Below are 18,848 nucleotides of genomic sequence, written 5' to 3' on the forward strand. Positions count from 1 at the left end.
ACCAAAACCAACCACGTCAGGCACACCATGTAAGTTTGAAAATAAACAAACATTCACAGGTGACAACATTAAGGAAAACATGGGCAGCATTGGTTGGCTGGACTGACTGGCCGACAGGCCAACCCTATATATGTGAATATACCTGACTGACTGACTGACTGACTGACTGACAGACAGTCGTTAAGTATTTAAGTTACAGCATTGGTCAGTCAGTTGTTCTAACGACGAACCATCCCATAACACAGAACATTTTGAGAGTAATAGGCCATGCAGTTGCTTAAAGACCTAGTGAAATTGAAAATATGTTTTCACACTTCTAGAGCTTATCTGTGGTAATCATATGGGCATTCTTAACACTAGATGCCAAAACAATTGAAAAATATACTGTAGCTGCAAGCAGCGATAAAGTAGCCAAGCCAGAAAAAGCAGGAAAGCAAAAAAGCAGCAAGGGAAAAGTGGTAAAAGAAATCAAAGAAAAACTAGAAGCAGTACCCTTCCGAGCACTATTATGCAATTTAAATAGTCTGCATGAGGTGAGACTTGAACCAGTGACCATCGGCGTTAAAGACACATACAACACTGACTGGAACCTGTAAAATAACCTCTCTAAAATATCTTGTGCACATTACGTTTACAGGAGGATAAATACCATAGTGAGAGTACCACCTTTTTTATGTAAACCTGACAGTGCTTAGCAAGTATCACCAAATAGTTTTATGTTCTTATTGCTTTGATAATACAATAAACATAGGTAGATCAAGCTACAGGGGAGCTGTGTGCTGTGTGTGTGTGTGTGTGTGTGTGTGTGTGTGTGTGTGTGTGTGTGTGTGTGTGTGTGTGTGTGTGTGTGTGTGTGTGTGTGTGTGTGTAACAGTTTCCAAAGTGCCAATTTTAGGGGTGCCAGGTAGATTCTGTCCACCAGAGAAATATTCAGCGGTGGTCAACCGTCTCCTTAGCGTGACCATGTGTGTAGCTATGCGTGTCTGTAGCCTGACCTGCAATACCACTGGGTGACTGTTGAGCAGCAGACGCGGATCTAGCCCTGAGCAGCAGGGGGTGCTACAGGGAGCTTCGCGCCCGCAGCCGCTCCACGTGGCGCGACCGCAGTTTTATTAATTTATTTTTTAAGTTTTGCAGTCATTTTGCCCTATTCACCAGCAGTCTCCCAGTCCCCACCCACCCCTTAGGTTAAAGTTGTACTATGTAACTTTTTTTATAAAACAAATCTTAAAATTCTCCTAACTATTAAATCACAAAAGTTTTAGAAGATCCGCGCCGTGAATTTCAGCCTGTAAAGCCTTCTCTATATGTAAACTGAGATCCTTGCCGTGGACCGGATCTCGCGCCAAAATTGCGTCATCACACTACCGGCCAATCACAGCGAGGGTTATACAACTGCCGGCCAATCACAGCGCATCTTGAAGTGGGGTCGCTATGGCAGCCATATTTGTTGTCGCCCGTTTGTACCATCCCTTCTCTAGGTAATTTCGCCTACCAGGCAGGGTGAAGGAGTCCGTATCTCTGGAATTACTGAACGCACAGGAACAAGGGACCCCTTAAAAGATAGATCTCAGCGAGGTGGAGGCAGACGCGGGGGTCTGAAGGTACGAAAAACGGACGAAAGACGCGGACGCGACCGCGGTTTGCTATAGGGCTAATGACCACTAGTTGGGCAACTTACACAGTATGGCTTTAAGCAAAACAAGTAACATTTGTCTCAGCGGACAACTTTTGACATCAAGAAAAGAGTTAGGCATAGGCAAGCTGCAGCAGCAGTCAAGTGTACTCACCATCCAGAAGAATTAGATTTAATAGAGATTTTTTTATTCGATTTTTACTCACTGTATGGTCGAGTGGTCACGATAGTGCGTCTATGCATCTCTGTTATGCAATTTTCGGAAAGTTGTAAAGGCTTTGGTGGTGATCTTGTACAGTTTCCATAACATCTCCTCATATAGAACTTCAATCGAGTGTATACTGTTTGTTTTAAATGGGTTGTTAGTTGTCCTGCGTGCCTTCCATAATTCCCATGGGCCATGGGTTAACAGTGCGCATTGCAAGATGACGCTGATATGGACTGCTGTCTTCTCTCTCCCCCCAGCGCCCCCGTTCGCAAATTAATGTGTAGGCTAAACTGTTCTGATAATACAACTTGTTTTGGCTGTCCATTCATCATGTATAACTTAAACTGCGCGCTCGTATTCCAAACCAATGCAGCTTAACATAACAAACCGACAACTAGGGCCAACCCAGCAACAACTATCGTTTCCTGTCTTACTTTCACAATAAAGTGTCTCCCGCTTACCTCCCAATGCAGCTTATTTCACACAGGTTATTATTAACAGGAAAAAGTGTAGCTTAACCCGTGTGTTTTTGTGCGACCAAACGTGCATGGGAGAGAGAGTGAAGAGGGTGAGAGAGAGAGAGAGAGAGAGAGAGAGAGAGAGAGAGAGAGAGAGAGAGAGAGAGAGAGAGAGAGAGAGACATTGAGAAACAGAGAGAGTGAGAACTGCCGTTGTTTAGGAGTAGTACTGCACTTGGGTATCACACTTTTCTCCGTCTGACCGTCTCTCTCCCGATTTTGCTAGCCCCGAAAACTACCGGTGCTAGTCCGGAAACTAGTGGTGCTTTAGCACCAAAAGCCACCGCGTAAATCCGCCACTGTTGAGCAGCCTTGAAATGTACAGTACATGCACACATAGGTGGCGCTAGAAGAGGGCCATGTGAGAAATGAGGGGCGAGGTTGTGATTTGCCATCCAAGGAGTGTGTGCGCAAAGTTTGGCATTAATAGGGCCAACGGTGGCAGATATATGACTAGGACAAAAGTGTGACGTGATGTGACGTGACGTGACTGACAGACTGGCAGACAGACAGACAGCCGGGGGAGCTTTTCATAGTAACTGCGACTTGACGGTCGCAATTAAAAGTGCTAAAATTGATAACCATCAACTTCAGATCCTACTACACCTGCACCTCCAACTCCTGGACCAACTACACCTGCACCTCCAACTCCTGGACCAACTACACCTGCACCTCCAACTCCTGGACCAACTACACCTGCACCTCCTACTCCTGGACCAACTACACCAGAACCAAGCACACCATGTAAGTTTGAAAATAAACAAATATTCACAGGTGACAACATTAAGGAAAACATATGCAGCATCGGTTGGCTGGACTGACTGGCCGACAGGCCAACCCTATATATGTGAATATACCTGACTGACTGACAGACAGTCGTTAAATATTTAAGTTACAGCATTGGTCAGTCAGTTGGTCTAACAATGAACCATCACACAGCACAGAACATTTTGAGGGCGGATTCACACTGCGGTCTCGGGACCGTTCTCGAGGCTACTTGGCAGATGTTTTGACAGTGTGAAGCCTGCGGTTTTCTTCAGAAACGGATAGCCTCGAAACCACCTCAAGAGGTAGTCTCGAGACTGCATTGTGCGTCCTCGAGACCGGTGAGCTGCAGTGTGAAGCAACCGTCCACAAAAACGGAACGTGACCTCATATAAAGTCGACGAGTCAGGCGTCGCCACAAATAAACACTGGGTAACAGTTGTCGACATGGCCTGGTCTAACAGAGAGATTGCTTGCTTGTAGGGCTGTCTTCTGCGTCGTTTTAAGCCCCGCGAATCGACGCCAATTGTTTGAGTCGAGGAGTCGAAAATGTATATATTTTTATATCACCAGTTAGCCTACTACTGCGGTGCGCTGGACTGGTGTCATGTACTTCCAATTGAGAGAAGTAGCATGGCGAACAGTTATTTATTGTCTCGCACCAGCGCACTGGCAGGGGTGAAAGTGAGACAGAACGGCCAGAACCGTCGCACCGTTAAAACATTCGGAGCCGGGACGGTGCTCCGATAAGAGGAAGAAGCAAGCTGTCAAAATCCCATATTAAATAACCTGCCACAGCACAAACGCATGTCCAAGTCCAAGAAGTAAACAATATAGCCTACTAATGTCAGATTAACATACACAGCTACTAGTTACATTTTCTAAGTAAGTGCTTCTGAATTGTTCCAGTTTTTTTGTAATCCAAATGCTGTTTGTGTTTCGCAGCCTGTGTCCATGGCATGTCCAAACTGCTAGCTCTCGTCCATGAGCTGTGCCTCCCCCATCCCTTAATGTGAATATTAAGCCACACTGTGGCTTGTGAAAGCGTTTCAATTGTAGGCTACGTTGATTATTAAATAATACAAATAATAACGTGCGCTGTGCTGCGCTGTGCTGCGCTGGACTCATCATTCTGCAAGTTTCTGCGCCTGGAAAATAGCAGATCTACAAGCTCACAACGCGTCGCGGATGCGAGGCATTGTGAGCTTGTAGATCAGCGAACGTCACTCGACACCTACTATACAGGTCTATTGATATGCAAATAGGCTTGTTTCTTTGTTAAACAGTTGTCGAGGTGTGAACTTCGGGGGGTGCGAGACCCCGGCTCAGAAAAGGTTTGGGTCGTCGGGGGGCGCACAACCCACACCCGATCCCCAAGTTATCCTCCCATAGATTGGGATGAAATCAGCAGCACATCATCCCATAGCTATGGCCGGTTTGGGCCCAAACGGCCCAGCTAGTTGGGGCGTTGGGTCCTTTATTAGCCTTTCCTAACGCTGATAGAACGTGTCGTTTGGGGCAGATCAGCCTTCCTTATGGGCGATATGGTCACGTGACCGAAAATGTCATCATTTTGGCGGAGGTTCGATTCTACAATTTTCTGAAATGATTTCCCCCCCTTTTTTAATCCCAAAAGCTTTCCTGTGGCATTTTCGTGCCGATGTCTTCATTAGTATCAATAAAAATCCAACCAAAATGTTTTATAACCACAAATGTGACGTGGTTATTGCACCACCCCACGGCCGTGGGCCACGGGATCAATAAAGGAATCTACCGTATCTAAATATCAGTCAGTCAATTCTGTACAACACGGCTTTTTAATATACTTTCTTTTTTTTTTTTATTATCGTTTTCGTACTTGTCAGGGTCTATTATGACATTCCTACTCACATTTCCAAGGTACGGATAGTGTAGGGGTTAGTGTTGCCGGCTCTAAGGACATTTGCTTCTTGCCAATTGCAAATGGTGAAACAGGTTCGAATCTGGGAGGGGATAGACTGCGGTAATTTAATGATTTACTGCAGCGTGTCTGCATTGGCTTTTTTTTTGCTTAAAAGTACATTTTATATAACTAATGTGTATAAATAATGTAAATATAAATACAAAATATTGGGCCGTTTGGGGCATTATCGCCTGACGTTCTTGTCAGGGGCGAAAGTAGAAAAAAAAGAAAAAAAAGAAAAAGAAAAAAGAAGACGTTTGGACTGCGCTGTTGCCAAGTAAATGCTTATTATTAAACAATTCGGGAGTGGCATACGTAATTCTAGTTAAACGGCATCAATTCTGACAGAATGGAGACTTGGAGAAGCACTTTATTTTTGAAATTTGACGTTTTTAGCTCAAACTGTTGCACTTTGTAAAAAATGCTATAAGGAAGATTAAGGTGTCAACATGACTGGTGGCCGCCGTGTGTCTCACCTGTTGGATATCCTAACACGTGACCCAGGAAGACACCCCTTTGAACTCTATGGAGGGAGGCCAAACGCGTACAGTAAACAAAGACGTCGCATCTTTTTTCGCACCAGTTTGCATTGGAAAAGGTATACGGTTCATGACAGTACAGTTCACTGGCACAAGGTCAACTAAAAGGAGATCCTAGTAAGCGTTGCTGCTTATTTGGACAGGAAAGTCTGATTTTGTTTTGATTTGAAGAATTTATTAGAAGTTTGCAATAGAAAAAAGTACAGTTTCATGACAGTACAAATCACTGGTACAAGGTCAACTAAAAGGAGATCCTAGAAAGCCGAGGCTTATTTTCACAGGAACCAGTCTAAAGATCTTGATAAACTGGTGAGTACAGAACACCTTTTTTTTTTTTTTTTTTACAAAACTTTACCATAATACTCAAGTGCCCTGAAATTAATGACATTACATTTTCTTCTTATTTTTTCTCTTATTTTCTACTATGTTTTAATCATTCAGTTTGAAGATGGCAGACCCTGTTAATGGAGGTAAGCCAGGGTTTCCTGTAGGTGGAAGAAACCCTTCTATGTGCTACTATGGGGGGAGAGGATGCATGTGCCTGCATACACTGTGTACAATATGGCCAAGATGTCTTGCTTAAAATGTATACCAAATTAAATACTTACATCTAAATATGACTGGGTGGGTGGTGTGTTGCAACAGTGAAAACATGCATGGTTTCCTCCACCATCAGTGTATGAATGCGTTTGTAAATGGGTGAGTGTGTGTGTGTGTGTGTGTGTGTGTGTGTGTGTGTGTGTGTGTGTGTGTGTGTGTGTGTGTGTGTGTGTGTGTGTGAATGGGTGAATGGGTGTATATGTCTATGTAAAGGGCCTTGGTTAAAGGCACTATAAATACACTATTTACCATTTTAGAGGAAAACAGCATATTACAGGTCTATGTTAAACACATAGTCTAAACTAAATTGGCCTGGCAGAAGCTCTCTTTAAGGTACTGTTTGAACATATGTAAATTGCTGTGATGGAGCTATGAGAGAACCATGGATTATTGTGTAGTTATCTAGACATGTGTTTGTATCCACACTCATTTTTGTTTAAATGCCTGGCTGAGCATGATGGCACCACAGCTTGACATATGGAGCTATATACATTTGTAACAAACTCCTTTCTCCTTTATGACTAGGCAAGAGAACGATTATATCTGACTCTGCCAAAGAGACACTGAAGGCGTTCTATGAGGATGGCATGACCAGTGTTGGGTCTCCACTGGTCAGTGAGGCCTCAAGAAAGACCGGCCTAAGTGCCACAGTTATAAAGGTTAGTTTTTTTCCTGTCTGTTCTTAAGTTAACAAATACATCTTTCACAATAGGATTCCAGGAACATTGCAGCTGAGACTGCAATATACTGTAGGGAATTTGTATTGTTAATGTTATTTTGCATGCAGACTTGTGTGATTCCTTCAGATTCATTGCCCCTCTGGTCTGTCCACCCACCATGTATCTCCCCAGGTCCCGACGCCCTGATGGCTACATAGGAAAGATGCCTCATCATGCATCCTTGTAATCTGTTTCACCCCGAACCAGTTATACTCAAATATTGATCTTCCCTTTGTTGACATGTCATTTCATTTTGTCTATTTCAGAATTGGATAGGAAACCAAAAGCGTTCCCTCCAAGCTCCCAGGTCCAATCCCCTGAAAAACCAGCCGTCTGGTCCAAGGGATTGGACTGGTTACAATCTCTACTGTCAGGAGCAGTTAAAACGTGACCAGGGTAAGTACTATTGTGAATTGAAAGCTTAATTTAGACCAAATGCTTTGTACACAGCACATAAACCGGTGAAGTCTTGCTTGCTTGCGTTTTTACACACGTGTTCCTACCTCAGCTTGTATGTAGCTTCTAGTCTAGATTGGGGTTTTTAGATAGTCAGGTTTAAAGTTTAAGTGCACATGTGTCAAGAATTGTAGATCTACAAGCTCGCAACACTATCCCAGCCAGCGCTGAGTACTTGGCCTTTTTTTCGCTCAAAAGCGGCCTCAATCCCCTCCTCCATTGGTACTGTGAGCTCGATGAGGAACACAAATTTTGCCCTAGTGGACCACACCACTATGTCAGGTCGGAGAGGTGTGGTGGTGATCTCGACTGGAAAACGGAGTTGCCTGTCAAGGTCCACCCTCATGTCCCACTCCTGGTCAGGGGAAAACAGCCTCGATGTTTCTCTTGGCCTGGTGTTTTTTTCTTCCCCCACCTTCCGTGACAAAGCTGATGTGGTTCCCTGCTGGTGGTGACTCTAACATTCTAAATATGATCCTAATTTTACTGTCAAAATGTTTTCCTAAAACCTCTTGATTGTAAAGTTTGAGTAAGTGTAGCTTTAGGAACCAACTGTTCCCGAGCCTGTTTCCTTTGAGGCAGCCTCATGTACACTACACCCCTGGTACATGATGCTAATATGTTGCAGGGACTGCTGCCAATCCTACCTGTGTTTCTGGAGTACCAAGCCAGAGTCATTACTTTCCATTTTTGTTATTTTGGGTATGACCTAGCTAGGGTTTAGTCCTCCCAATGTCAGGGCGGATACACTAACTACAATGCCCTTCTATATCTTTTCCAGGCAAAATGAAAGACATGGGTGCCTGGTCACGTTTGACTGAAGAGGAGAGGGAGGTGTATAATAAAGAGGCAGCAGCTGTGCGGGAGTCCAGGAGAGGGGAGCAACTCACACCTGAGTTGAGGACCCGCAAAATAAAAATACATGTGGACCGGATAAAGCAAGAGGTTTGTCAGAGCTACTGTATTTATTCTCAGTGCCCATGGAGTTGCATTAAGACAGGCTTTGCTTTAGAGACTTTTTAATGAATGTTAATGGGATGGGAGTATCTCAGCCCCATTTGGGGTTAGAAATGGTGTCAGCCAGGGGGGAATTTTGAGTACATTTTTATCTAATTTATATATTAACTGCTGCTCAACTGAGAGCCTGTAATACTGGTTGCATGGTTGGTGAAACACTTGTGAACCACGTGATGTATGCAGATGACCTGGTGGTCCTGAGTCCCAGTAGTTTTGCTGGTCTACAGCAGCTCCTTGACATATTAGGTTCTGTTTATGGTGTCCAACATGACATAATATACAATGCCAGCCCAGCAAAAGCGCTGTCTTTATCTGTAGAACTAAAGAGGACAAGCGCCTTAATTGTCCTACATTCATATTATCGGACAATAGTCTTGAGGTCTAGAATAAAATATCTTGGTCACTTGAATGAATCATATTTACAGACATTGTCATTGTTTAAGACATATTGCAAACCGCTTTATACTGCTCATCTGTGGTCGTTTTATAAGAAATCTAGTATGCAAAGGTTGCAAGTAGTATATAATGATGCAATGAGAATACTCCTTAAAAACCCAGAGGGGGCAGTGCTAGTCTGATGTTTGTAGTACTGTAAATAAAGTAAATATTTCTTGATCTTTCCATCTATTCCCTATTTTCCAAAGCTTGTAGGCTTGGAAGATCTAGACGTTGAGGTGGCCACTCTTTTATTTGACAGCAAGAGCCCCGACCCTCTCCTGAATGTCAACAGTTTTTCCACATCAAGGGCAAGAGGATTTCTGGAAAAAGGCGCAGCAAGCCAATTTGGAGCATTTTTTAATGGTAATATCATCTTCAAAAGAATGTCACCATATTTACATGTAATTTTAATGGGCAGCAGTTTTCGACTGAGTGCAGTGACAGCTTTTGTGATTGTCCCAAGTTGTTGTTCTGATCTTGAAGTACTTAATTTGTCACTTTTTCGGGGGTGAATGGCATTTTCCAGTAACTACTGCAGGTAGTAACAACGTATTATTGCTGCTATGGCATTAGCTGCACTTGTTGCAAACAATTAAATTCACATTCATGATCTTTTAAGGATTAGGCAAGCTCATTTGTTCACTTCCTAGTAAATACTGTGTTGAAAACGTGTTCTGTCAATTATTTTTAGTCAGTTCATCAGCAGCAGCTGTGCCCAGTGCCAGGCCAAATGCCACTGAGGTCTATCGGAGGTCAATCCAAAAAGTACAAGACCTCTTCAACCAGAAATACAGTAAGCTTTTTTCTGCTGTATTCTAATTTCCAAACACACATTTAGTTTTAGAATACACTTCAATATGTATTGCATAGAGCACAACATCTGTTGTAATTTACGCATCCTATACCTGTGTCATGGTTTTTTTCTTTTTTCTCCATAGACTTGTTTAATATCACGTCAAATAAGAACTGTTACAAAAATAAACAAAATTAACCTGGCGGTTTGACTCATATCGATATTAAACATCAACTGATGGCGAGCATTTTTAATTTTTCATGTTTAGCTAGACATGTTTTGTTTACATCGTCTCCATGTTGGATATGGCAGAAATTAAACCTTATGGATTGTTTTGATCCAGGTGCTCCGTCTATAGCAACAGTCTTATATTCTTCTTAGCAATGGTGTGCTATCCAGAAATGACAAATGAATACTGTGATTAACCAATCAGTTACAAGCATTCAACCAAGCAGTAATTAAATATTAACCAATGACTAAATCCTTGCCAATACAGCTAGCAAGATGATGTGGTCATGTACATTGTTATGTTCAGGGCTGCATTGTGATTTCTGTTCTCTCTCTAACCCTCTCATTCTCCTTCCCTTGGTCTCTCTCTGTGTCCTGTTATTTCTAATTTAAAGAGGATGCTGGTGGTTCAGGGCGATTGCCTTACAAGTTAGTGCTGGACACCAAGAAGCTCCTGATTCATGTTAGAGGTCTGCCCGAAGGGGAAAGACTTAAGAAGCCGGCAAGCTATGGACAAGACCAGCTGGACAAGATCCTAAAAGCTGCAGACCAGATTTCCTTTCATTTGAGTATGTATCGATATGAATTGTGATATAAATACATGACATTGTGTATGTGAGTACAGTTTTGTTGTGGCTTTTGCATAAGCCAAATAATAAATGTGTAATATAATCTTTCTTAAATATTGTTTATTTTTAACCAGGCACACCGGTAGATCCAGAGGGTCTGTCAGCCCAGTCCCTTCCACAAGGTATAGCTCAAATTACAGCAACAAACAATTATTGTGTAACTACCCAAGATAATTATGCTTGCTGATCCACTCCTACTCTTCTAGTATTGTGGAATAGATAATTAATGCGGAGTGGATCATGATTGAGAAATAAACCCTTCTCAAGGGTGATTAGACCCTTGACGCCATATAATGTCACCACTCTAATAATTTAATAAAACAGGGTCTAAGTGTTAACGTTTCTTGTGCTGGGATTGGTTCAGCAGTAGAATTAATGTTACAGCCAGTTGCAATGTGACAAAATGGTACAGTAGGAGTAGTAGAAAGCTTCTTTGTGAAAAAGGGGGAGTCGTTTAGTTTGTCTATGTCGGAGTCTGATGATTTCTGTTTATTTTTTCTCTCCAGATGGTGATGGTTCCGGGAACGCTGAATCAGTGCAGCCAGCTGTGGATGGTCAGTATTATTTCATTCATATGACAATGTATTTCCGTTTTATCTGCAAATGAATATATAATTGACATCTAAGAGTGCAAGGGACAACCTCTGTCCTCTAGTATGAGTCCCTCTCAGATTTACAGTAGGTCTACACTACAGAATCTGATCTTCCTCTCTCTCTCCTGGTGTTTACTGTTCTCCAGAACTGATGGACATTTCAACCACTTCCACATTGGTGCCAGTTGTTGTGGATGGTGAGTATTCAACATGGGTCTTTTATTATTTTATTATATGGAACCAAACGTTAACAATAACCTCAGCAATTTGAAATAGAACTTTGTAAATGCATTATATATTCCATTTCTTGGCTTCTGACATGGCAGGGAACAGCAGTTAAGACTAATTCTCCCTCTGGTCTCTTTTTATGGTCCTTTTTCTTATAAAGCATCTATGTTCTTGGAGCTCTTCTGACATTTGGATCTGTGTAACAGATAACAGTAGTAGTGTGTAACAGTATTATGCATAATAGAGTACATCCAGTCCCAGATGCTTCCCATGCCTTTATCCCAACACATCTTAACACATGGATACGTTTGGATCTATACTAGGTTTCACTGTGTGTGTGTGTGTGTGTGTGTGTGTGTGTGTGTGTGTGTGTGTGTGTGTGTGTGTGTGTGTGTGTGTGTCTGTGTCTGTCTGTGTGTCTGTCTGTGTGCCTGTGTCTGTGTCAAATGGAACAACTGAACAATCTGAATGTGGAAAACAATATATTCTTAAAGTCTTGATGAAATGAAAAGACTGTTTACATAGATACTTTGAAAGTATGTTTAAAAAATATGTTAACTAATGTCATGTTTTTGCACATATTCTATCTATTTATTCTTCAGATCGAATTACTTCAAAGAAAAAGAAAATGAAAAAGCGGACATCAGTGGATCCTTCCGAAGCAGTGCTTACAGCTGTCAAAGGTGAGTTGTTAAATGGTGTCATATCATGTCTATACCAGGTTTTTTTTTTTATTCATTTATTATCTATGCCAGGCTGAAAGGCCCCTGTCTGTCTGTCTGTCTGTCTGTCTGTCTGTCTGTCTGTCCGTCCGTCCGTCCGTCCGTCCGTCCGTCCGTCCGTCCGTCCGTCCGTCCGTCCGTCAGTCTACGTGTCCTTTCGTCTGTAGACAGCTAATGTCTGTATGCACACTCCCTGGGTGCCAGAGTAGAACCTCTGCCCTCAATATATCCACATGGGCTTGTTTCAGCACCAGCAACACACATTTTTAAAACTAAATGCCTCAAATCAAGAATACGGCCTCAGGTTACAGTGAAATGCCTAAAAAGACATGGCACCCTTATCACATTGGACTAGCCTTTTCCACTGGCAAATTACTGGTTCGGGTTCTTTCTCCCGCCTATGCAACTTTCTTGGAACCTTGGTTCGTTCTTGCGAACCGGCCGTGAACCAACTTTAACGGTTCTGAACCAACTTGGTTCTCGGTGGAAAAGCTCACCTCTGGTTCATCCCATAGGCGGGAGAAAGAACCAGAACCATTTCTTTGCCGGTGGAAAAGGCCCCTTATAGTGCCACCAAGAGGCCACATACCACAGCCACATACCACATACATGAGCTGGCGGAAACCTCTGCTCGGAAGAGCACTGCTTGTCTGCTTCTGGTTACTTGTATTTTCTTATTTTTTTTACTTGTTAGCCTGATTTGAGATCAATTCTATTCTAGCTCAGCTTATTACATCACTTTTTGCCTGTTTCTCAGATCCAATCCCCTTGAAGAAAAAGAAGCAGAAGAAGCCGAAAGCAGGCAAGACATCAGCTGCCAACGGTCAGTAAATACTGTCATTTTTCATGTAACAAATGTAACAAATTGTCATTGCACTTCAGGAAAACTGAATCATTTCTGCATCAAGTATGAACCTCAACAAGTCCCCGGTTTTAATGGTTAGATTCCGTGACAATGTAGTCACAAATAAGGAAGAGGTCACTTAGAGCTGGACCTCTGGTCTGGGCCCCCTAGTCATACTAGGGTGAAATGAGTGTGAGTGAAGTGAGACTACACTTCGGTAAACTAATCTTCACCTTCTCTGGAGTATGAATGGTTCAAGGTTCAGAATGAGCCTTTATACTGTGGCTCTGATGCGGCTCGCCGTGCAACACTTCTTCCGCCTGGCTCCGTGAAGAGCCCTTCACAATAAAGTCTCTCTTAACATCCCAATGAACCTCATTTTACACAGGTGGAGCCGCCCCCGTCCAGTGAATGACTTCAAATCATGGCTCCATTTTAACAGTAACTGGTCAAAGTTAAATCCCAACCCAGGATAGCCCCCTATGTTTTGATTCTTCTCTTAAGGGTACCTATACTAGTAAGATGTCTCAGGGCGACACTTCTTGGCCATATGGCCAGTGATGTATATCGGACCAGTTACCCATATATGGAGACCTCTGCATGATAGTCAACAATGTTATGTCAAAACATGCCCATATATGGTCATTACCAAATATGGGCGTTCCCAGATATGTTCTTAATGTACTGCTTGGTTTAATATTGGCCTAGTGTCCTAGTGTTCATTTTTCATTGTGAACAAATAAAACTTGGTGTATGTAGGTGGCAGCAGAGGGCTAGAGCAGTGTGTACAGCTTACACACAACACACACACACACACACACACACACAAATGGCGGAGGAAACATGCTTGGCAACAACCCGCAAACAAGGGTTCAGTTACTATCTTAACCTCCACCGCTGTCTGTCTGTCTGTCTGTCTGTCTGTCTGTCAGCCAGTCTGTCCGTCACATCACACTTTCCCCCAACTCATATCTCCGCAAGTGTTGCCCCAATCCATGCCAAACTTTGCACACACACTCCTTGCCTGCCAAACCACAACCTCCACCAGGGCTTATCCAAGGCACTTTACAGAGATTGTGCTTTACATGCACCCATTCACACACACACACACACACACACACACACACACACACACACACACACACACACACACACACACACACACACACACACACACACACACATTCATACACAAATGGCGGAGGAAACATGCTTGGCAACAACCCAAATAAGGGTTCAGAGTCTTGCTAAAGGACTCTTCGACACTCCACCCCTGAGCCACTGCCGCCCGTGTGTCATGGCACTAGCCTTTTTGTTTTTTATTGTCTTGTGTTTTATTTATGATATCTAATGTAAACACATACAGCGAAAACAACAGTTCTAACATGTTCATATTTTGTGTTATCTGGAATAGGTCCAACTGAATCTGGGTTTGAGGAACTGTCTGAGGAGGAAAGACTGAAGGCCTTGCATGCGATAATATATGGTATGTTTATTTTCGTGTCACCCCTTTAACCGCTTGAACTCATACACTGTCGGAGCACCTCTCGTGTGCTTCTCCTTGGGGGAGTAAGTATATAGACCTTTTTGTGCTGTGTTGCTGTACAAAGCGGTGCCACTTGACACCGCAGTTATGGTTGTCGTTCTGAGAAATCGGTCTATAGGTGGTTTCTAGTTTGGATGTTATATAAATCTTTTTGTATGTGATTGAGTAACCATCAACATAATCGTATACAGATGAGGATTTTATTTTTGCATTGATAAGAATTTGTCCAGATTCTTTTCTCACATTTATCTTTTATTTCAACTTTAATCATGCGAGTGATATTCTTCCATATATTATGTCTTTCAGCTCCTCCAGTTGCTCCGGAAGAAGAGCAGATGACAGGCAGTGCAACAGGCAGTGCGTCAGGCAGTGCAACAAGCAGTGCGTCAGGCAGTGCGACAGGCAGTGTGTCAGGCACCGCGCTTGAAAAGTTGAAACTACTTTTGGACCAAAAAAAATGATTGCAAAAGATCTTCAAACATTTTCAAACTACTACTTGTGTATAATTTGTTGCTGATACTTTTGCACTTTTACTCAAGCACTTTTTGAATACTGAAACCTTTACTTGTAACAAATTGTTTACACACTTCAATGTTGTCCAATAAATGGATGTTTGTGTTTCAGTGGAGTACCGTGTTGTACATTCTTTTAGAATATTTTAGCGATACAGAAATGTCCCAAATACGTTGTTACAGCTTGCAAAATCAAGTTATTGACATTTTGTTATGCAGGTATAGCCCATGTCATATTAGGAAGCATTCATATTCAGTTGAGGGAAAGTATTCTTCTATACAATGTATACGATAATAATTAGACCTTATAGTTCTGAGGAAGCACCCAGCGTGTGTGGCCTTTTGGCAGTTTGTCACACTTATTGCTAAGGTAATACGCAACACCATTAAGCCTAAATAGTAATATCAATTTGTATATGCTACTAGTACTAATGGAGACAATCTACTGGCATATTTCAGATACATTTTGGATTACACCATTGTATATTATGTAATAGTGAGTGACATACTGAGTTGATATTTAATATTGGGCTATGGTAAACATAACAGATAACATGTTGCAAAGAAGAAACAGCTTGCAAGTGGAAGTGGGATTTCCACACACAGGCAGAAGTGGAAAGGACCTGTAGCTGTAGGATCTTGATACATTTGGTCAGACTTATACATACTGTTAAGAAATGTAACCACAGCATCCACATTCTGGGAAAATCTATGCAGGAGGGAAACATCAAGTGCCATTTGTATAATTCCCATGTAGATGCCATGTAATATAGGTGTAATAGTGTAATAAGTGTTCTAGTGTTCTAAATGCGATCGTGTAATAAGGGTAATAGTGTCATAGAGTAATAGTGCAATAATTGTAAGAGTTTAATATCGTAACAGTGTAATAGTGTGTTATGACCCCTCTCTAGGCCACTACCAGGCAAGCTCCAAAAGGGGCCTTTGGCACGGCAAGCCCCCATATGCTGCTGTATGTCCTGTACAATGAGAGTCCATGTATCAGCCCCATACAACAGTACTGTAGCCACAGATGTACACAACCCTCCCATCACATCCAATCCAACACATTCCATGCATGTGCTCATTGGACTACGTTGTGAGTTCATAGCTGTCCAGGCATATGTATTAAGATTCATCACTAAATCTCCATGTATAGGCCTCATACTGCAGCTGTGAAGCTCTCATCCCTAGCAGTATGTACAGGGCAGTCTCCGACCAACAGCCTTCGTTCACTCTGGGCTGTGCTGGCATACACACAGGGGCCTTTTCCACCGGCAAAGAACCGGTTCCAGAACCAGTGCCAGTTCAACTTTCTTGGGAACCTTGGTTCGTTCTTGCGTTTCCACCAGATTGAACCAGAGCCAAGGATTTGGCTCTGGAACCACAAAAACCAAGGATTTTGTGGTTCCAGTTCAGAACCAACCTTTACGGAACCAACTTGGTTCTCGGTGGAAAAGCACTGGTTCATCCCCATAGGTGGGAGGAAGAACCAGAACAAGTTCTTTGCCGGTGGAAAAGGCCTCACAGTGTCATCATTGTGTATGCGGCCACACAGTGGCATACACACCATAGGAAAATAGACAAAGACTACCCACTATACACTATGCAGTCAACTTTCATTGTGTGCTTGCATCTGTGTGCATCAAAATGCAATGCATCTTTAATTGAGAACAGTGATTTTTCTTAGAAATGGTCAACATTTTAACATCCTTGTTTAACCTCAAGTTAAAATCAGTCACAGCCATTTAGGAGAAAGGATTCTAAGAAACAACTTGAAATGGGACGGGAAGTGGGATTGCCACACACAGGCAGAGCCGAGGTGGAAGGGACCTGTAGCTCTCAAACCCTGCATGCAGGGAAGGTCTAAGGATCTTATACATTTGGTCATACTGTTAACCAATTTAACCACAGCATCCATATTATGGGAAAATCTATGCAGGAGGGACCCAAATTGATACCAAACTCCCAAATACTCTCAACAATCACCTATTACACTGTGTGTATGACACTGTGTGGCATACACAATGATGACACTGTATGCCAGCACAGCCCAGAGTGAATGAAGGCTGTTGGTCGGAGACTGCCCTGTACATACTGCTAGGGATGAGAGCTTCACTATACCAGCTGCAGTATGAGGCCTATACATGGACATTTAGTGATGAATCTTAATACATATGCCTGGACAGCTATGAACTCACAACGTAGTCCAATGAGCACATGCATGGAATGTGTTGGATTGGATGTGATGGGAGGGTTGTGTACATCTGTGTCTACAGTACTGTTGTATGGGGCTGATACATGGACTCTCATTGTACAGGACATACAGCGGCATATGGGGGCTTGCCGTGCCAAAAGCCCCTTTTGGAGCTTGCCTGTAGTGGCCTAGAGAGGGGTCATAACACACTATTACACTGTTACGATATTACACTCTTACAATTATTGCACTATTACTCTATGACACTATTACCCTTATTACACGATCACATTTAGAACACTAGAACACTTATTACACTATTACACCTATATTACATGGCATCTACATGGGAATTATACAAATGGCACTTGATGTTTCCCTCCTGCATAGATTTTCCCAGAATGTGGATGCTGTGGTTACATTTCTTAACAGTATGTATAAGTCTGACCAAATGTATCAAGATCCTACAGCTACAGGTCCTTTCCACTTCTGCCTGTGTGTGGAAATCCCACTTCCACTTGCAAGCTGTTTCTTCTTTGCAACATGTTATCTGTTATGTTTACCATAGCCCAATATTAAATATCAACTCAGTATGTCACTCACTATTACATAATATACAATGGTGTAATCCAAAATGTATCTGAAATATGCCAGTAGATTGTCTCCATTAGTACTAGTAGCATATACAAATTGATATTACTATTTAGGCTTAATGGTGTTGCGTATTACCTTAGCAATAAGTGTGACAAACTGCCAAAAGGCCACACACGCTGGGTGCTTCCTCAGAACTATAAGGTCTACTTATTACCGTATACATTGTATAGAAGAATACTTTCCCTCAACTGAATATGAATGCTTCCTAATATGACAAGGGCTATACCTGTACCTGCATAACAAAATCTCAATACCTTGCTTTTGCAAGCTGTAACAACGTATTTGGGACATTTCTGTATCGCTAAAATATTCTAAAAGAATTTACAACACGGTACTCCACTGAAATACAAACATCCATTTATTGGACAACATTGAAGAAATAACACTTTAAAATACTAAACATCATAGTATTAACAAAATAATAACATTCAAACACAAAATAATGTTCTTTATTTGTGATCTGTGGCAAGGCTTTTTTTTATGCTCAAAAAGAAAATGTGTGTGTACAAATGGAAATGATTTGGTGGGCGTTTATGCAAACGCATTTGGCCCGTGTATTTCGGCATGCTTTTACTTTAATGGAGTATTTTCCAATTCTTTCTATTCTACTACTACCTCACTACATGTCAGGGACAAATATTGTACTTTCACTCCACTACAATCGGGAAGCTGTAGTTACTATTGACTTTGTAGATTTGGATTATTCTTACAAAACACACATTAAGCCGTTCAGCCTTAGCTATTTGAAAATAACAGATCTACAAGCTTGCGACGTGTCGTGTGCTTGTAGATTTGCTCTTTGGAAAAGATCTTCATACATTTTCAAACATTTATGCCTTTACTACTTGTGCAATGTGTATAATTTGTAGCTGATACTTTAGCACTTTTACTCAAGTACTTTTTGAATACTGGACCTTTTACTTGTAACAGATTGTTTACACACTTTCTTCCAAAATGTAAACACTTCTCCCACCACTGATGTTAAACTGCCTCCTCTTCCTCATCAACCTCCTCCTCCTCGTACACCCCTTCTTCATCAACATCCCCATCATCACTGTCAGAGTATG

Source organism: Nannobrachium achirus (genome assembly GCF_963921795.1).
Source record: "Nannobrachium achirus genome assembly, chromosome: 5".
Classification (NCBI taxonomy): Eukaryota; Metazoa; Chordata; class Actinopteri; order Myctophiformes; family Myctophidae; genus Nannobrachium; species Nannobrachium achirus.